The sequence below is a fragment of the Rutidosis leptorrhynchoides genome, chromosome 7 (assembly GCF_046630445.1).
Source record: "Rutidosis leptorrhynchoides isolate AG116_Rl617_1_P2 chromosome 7, CSIRO_AGI_Rlap_v1, whole genome shotgun sequence".
Taxonomy (NCBI): Eukaryota; Viridiplantae; Streptophyta; class Magnoliopsida; order Asterales; family Asteraceae; genus Rutidosis; species Rutidosis leptorrhynchoides.
Window position 1 is genome coordinate 330,622,555 of NC_092339.1, and position 5,721 is coordinate 330,628,275.

Genomic DNA, 5,721 nt, shown 5'->3' on the forward strand with positions numbered 1-5,721 from the left:
ATTTCAGATAGGTTCTTCTGTGTTGGATACGAATTATAAAACTAGCTGGTGAATCAATTGATTTGTTGATTGATTTTGGTTGTGTAATTTAAGTGAAGAAGAAGAAGTAGAAGAACACAAAAAAAAAATATGGATTAAGGATATAATGTATGAGTAAAATCTCAGAAAAACAATGTTAGAGAAGTGGTGTTGAGTGTTTGAAGGGTAGCGAGGGGTCTCGGGTTCGAACCCTGACAGGGTCACAATATTCTTTTTGGGTCCGATTTTTAAGGTTCGTGAATCCAAGGCCAACCCTGCATTGTTCAATATAGTCATATGTATTTTTACTACAAAATACATTAGGTGAGTTTCATTATTCCCTTTTTACTCTTTACATTTTTGGGACTGAGAATACATGCAAATGCTTTATTAACTGTTTTACAATAAATATATGCGTGAGTTTCATTTACCTTTTTACCCTTTATATTTTTGGGCTGAGAATACATGCGCAACTTTTATAACTGTTTTACGAAATAGACACAAGTAATCGAAATTACATTCTATGGTTGAATGATCAAAACTGAATATGCCCCTTTTTATTAAGTCTGGTAATCTAAGAATTAGGGAACAGACACCCTAATTGACGCGAACTCTAAAGATAGATCTATCGGGCCCAACAAGCCCCATCTAAAGTACCAGATGCTTTAGTACTTCGAAATTTATATCATGTCCGAAGGAGGATCCCGGAATGATGGGGATATTCTTATATGCATATTGTGAATGTCGGTTACCAGGTGTTCAATCCATATGAATGATATTTTTGTCTCTATGCATGGGACGTATGATTATGAGAAATGGAAGTATGAAATCTTGTGGTCTATTAAAATTATGAAATGATTCTTTATGATAAACTAATGAACTCACCAACCTTTTGGTTGACACTTTAAAGCATGTTTATTCTCAGGTACGAAAGAAATCTTCCGCTGTGCATTTACTCATATTAGAGATATTACTTGGAGTCATTCATGACATATTTCAAAAGATGTTGCATTCGAGTCGTTGAGTTCATTAAGATTATTATTAAGTCAATTATATTTGGATATATTATGAAATGCTTTACATGCCTGTCAACTGTCGATGTAACGAAAGTTTGTCTTTTAAAAACGAATGCAATGTTTGTAAAATTTATCATATAGAGGTCAATTACCTCGCGATGTAATCAACTGTTGTGAATCATTTGTAATCGATATGGACTTTGTCCGGATGGTTTAGGACGGGTCTTCACACTTTAGATCCTCCAACAAATTAAACTGAGGGAGCCCATCGATGTGCCGTGTATGTTAGGGGTATGGTTGCAGGAGATTGGAACAGATACACGCACGGAACGCCCATTGTTAGGTGGGCACTTGGTTACTAGATTTGCTCGGGCATTTTCGGTCCCGACTAGTAGGTGTGATGTAGTGGGAGTTGAGGTGATGCCCACTAATATTCTATTTTTCTTTAAAGCCGAGTTTATTCAACGAGGTCCAGCAGGTTGGGTTTTGTGGTCTGATGAACAGCAACAGCCAGGTGATGATGAAGGTCGTGGTCGTGGACGTGGTGTTAGTCGATCCACGTATGAGGCAGGTAGCTCGAGTGCTGCGAACGTACAGGGTACGTGGTCAATGGGTGAAGAGAGTTGGAATTCGTTGGTTAACAGTGTAGACGGTCTTCATATAGAGTATAGGGACAGCAGGTCAGTGTCTGATGCTCAGGTTGAGCATAATCAGCAGATGTTAGCGGAGCAGCGTAGGCATAACGAGGATTTGATGACTTGGCACCAAAACAATTATGGGTCGATTAACACAACGCTAGGACAGTTTGGAACAGAGTTGGGTCATTTGGGAGAGCGTGTTGATAGGGTTAAGTACGATGTTAGGGGAATTAGGGCCCACAATCAGTGGGAGGTCCATCAGCGACAAATTCAGCGTCAGATGCGTCAGAACCCGGAGGCGTATATTCCGACGCGAACTACCATTCCCGATTATACGTTAGTTACTCCTATGAGACCGGATCCTTCATATGACCCGTACCAAGCTTGTCAGAATATGTATAGTGTGAATTGGGACCCTACCAGAGATTTTTGGCCGAGAAGTGATTGATTGTTGCGCATGTTATGTTGTATTTGTTTGAGACTATTTCCTTTTCATTTGGTCTGTACTTGAATAATTTTATTTTCTGTTTATGTACTCTGCAACTTATTTGAGGGACAAGGCGTTTTGGCATCGGGTGGTTCCACCTTGTTCCGTGTATGTAGTTCGTATGTTTTTATTTTCTTAGGTTTGTTGGTGAAACGATTTTTCAAGTCTGGCATTAAGTTCAGCAAAACTGCATGATTGATGATATTGGTGTGATGATCGGGAATTGACGATGTTCTTATGCTGGCAGTCAGTTCAGCACCATCTGTCACTAGCATTCCGCGATCAGTGGTTACCTCGATAAGTTTTTATATTTTCTTTCTCCCATAACCCTTTCGATTTTTATCTAATTTTGATCTCAAGTGATGGGGACATTACTTGATCTCAAGTGTGGGGTGGGGGATGTAAAATCTCTCGGGTTGGTTGTTAATGAAATCATCATCATATTAGTTTTGATTTAAAAAGACTTGACGTTTCACGGGTTTGGTCGTAAAAAAAAAAATTGAAAAATTAGGGGTAAAATAAAAAAAAAAAAAAAACAGAAAAGTTAGTTTAAAAATAAATAAAAAAGTAGAAAAACAATTGAAAATTCGGCCAAAACCTTTATTCTGAAAATTGGCTTGGTATTTTATGGTATATTTCGTGTTTTCAAAGAAGCCAAAATTGTCCCACATGTTCATTATTTTGGATATGAAATCCTACGAGTTCGGGGAACTCAATAGTAGGTCACCTGTACCAAAACGGATGTAAACCGTGAGAGAGCGGTGATTGCATAGCGTGATTGTGACCGAATCACATGCCTGATCACAAACTTTTGGTTACTTGGTATAGAAGACTTCCGAAACTATATCATTTTATTATTACATCATCTAATGGTGTGATACTGTGGGAAGAGGAGCCTAGAGCTTCACCAGTGTTATCCTTTTTAGGAACAATAGCTACGTGCTTGTATTTGCTCAGACAACACAACCCATAGTCAAAAGCTATGGCACCCAAAGGTTTTTGGGATTTAAACCGAGTGTCAATTGAAATAGATTGGCATTCCCGAGTGACTCAGATCCACTCATTAAGGAAGTAAAGTCTTTCGACCGTTTCACTTGGTACGTATACCTCTTAAGCTGTACCATTTCATTACCCATCATTTCACGATGAGGTACTGTTAGAGGAGAAAGTCTTGAACTTTCAAAACATGTTCATTATTTTGAATGTGAAATCCTATATGAACATTAAAATTCATACGTAGGTCATCTGCCCCAAGGCGGGTGTCAACCGTATGAACGGTGATAGTAGCGTGTAGTTGAAACTGGACCATGCGCTAGATCGAAAACTTAAACAGGGCGATCCTCATTGTTTCTCCTAACAAGGACAATATTGCACCCGACCACCTTATTTAACCACACAGGATGTATCTATTCCATCCTTAAGGGAGTCAAGTCTCCCGAACGACACATTTGCTAATTTATTTCAGAAGTTGTAGTCCAGACCAGTTGTAGGTGATGGAATTCAACATAATAACAAGTTTCTAAATGTTAATAGAATCATGAAACCAATTCATGCTAAGTTATAACAAGCGGAAGCATAATAACTAAGAAAACAAGTTTATGTGCATAACCATTTTAATTGAATTCCATGTAATATCAAGTCTTGAAATCATGCTTACAGATATATATATATATATATATATATATATATATATATATATATATATATATAGAGAGAGAGAGAGAGAGAGAGAGAGAGAGAAGGAGGAAGAAGTATTACCTCCTCAAGTTAATTGAGGGTGTGTTTGAAGAACAAAGTGATGAACAAATTGTGTAAAAGCTCGAGCTTTTGATGCACCAACACCACCCTTGAACTTGATTATGTTTTAGACACTCAATCACCTTAAGACCAAGCTAGAAACTCTCTTCTTTTGAACCCAAAATTCTGGACAGCAGCTTGTCAAAAGATGATGGGGAATGGAGTCTCAAAACTATGAAACCTCAAGAGATAATACCCCAAACTTTTACCCAACACCTAATACTTTAGTTAGGATTTAATTAGACACTTTAATTGAGCTTGAAAAAGAATTTTAGAACTCCCTTTGAGTCTAAAAGGGTCACGGCCAGCTGCTTGTGCAGAAATAATTCTGTGCAGTTTTTTTTCTTGCTTCAAAGATGCATTTACACTTGAGAGACTTGTTCAAACATTGGTCCTTGAGTAGCCCATGCACATAAGGACTTGTGAAGTCTTAAAAGTAACAAAATAAGGTAAGCATGGGAGTCTTGGAGTCCCAAAATCTGCACACTCTCTTATTTTATAAAACAATATATAACATGTATTTGTTTGTTACTTTCACATTTTATAAACCTTTTATAAAATATAACACAATATAATCATTTAAACTTATAAACAATTATATATAAATTATCCAAATAATTTATCTCAAGTGATAACATTTTAGAAAACCGATTTTCTAAAATCCAAGTATCGCGTATTTATTTAACGACCCAATCGTTAAGATTAAATACATATAAAGTGTCGGTAAGCTTGTTATTGGGTATGACCCGACTTGGATCATAACACATTAGCCGCATTAATTTAATATGTCTCTCGGGCATTCGAAATACCTTCAATCTCCCACTTGCACGAGAAACATAAGAAATTAATGCAAGTGATGGATACCACCTAACGACCGTCCATCACCCCCAATATGTTATGACTTTGTGCCATTCAATAACATCATCCCTTTCGAGTTCCCATCTCGAATATGAATAGGTGAATCTTTTCATTTTATCCTTTCGTCCTAGATGTCATGTTAAATCCAAGAGACACAGAGTGATCACTCTCTTCTAGATTTAACTTTATCAGGCCTTAGACATCTGACTCTCAACGAATAAGAGGGACAAATTCCATCTTGACTACACACATCCTAAATATATACCTTGCATTATACCCGAGCTCTTCCTTATAAACTACCATATTTCAGAATAGTGAAGGAAAGAATCAAGGCACAATACTTGGCAAATATCCGAACCCAATATGTATCTCAGGTCAGAGGATACAATGATATTCGCCTTCACTCAAGATTACATGTGATCAACCACAAAGGCTCTATTTAGTAAATCTTGAGGGCGGGTCTTCCAATATTTGTATCCCACAAATATCTATGAACCTTGGTTACAACCTTGCCCCACATTCATCCCGTAAATGTATACCAATCCAAGTTCATAATAGTCTAAACCTCACACTTGTTCCCACAAATGTGATCGACTATGGAATTTAGAATAATTACTTATTCATGGATAAAATATGCAAAATAGGAACATAACTCAAAATAAATTAATGTCATAATTATATTAATGAGTTTGAACAATTTCGTTCCGTTACAATACTTAAAACAGGTCATGACCAATCACTAGAATATAGAAGCCCTAAAGCACAAACATGTCCTGCATGTTTTGATCCATGTAAGAGCTTCATGAGTGGATCCGCTATGTTAAGATCTGTGTGAACTTTGCGAATACATATCTTTCCCTTTTCAACTTCATCCCTTATGTAGTTGAATCTCCGCTCAATGTGATGG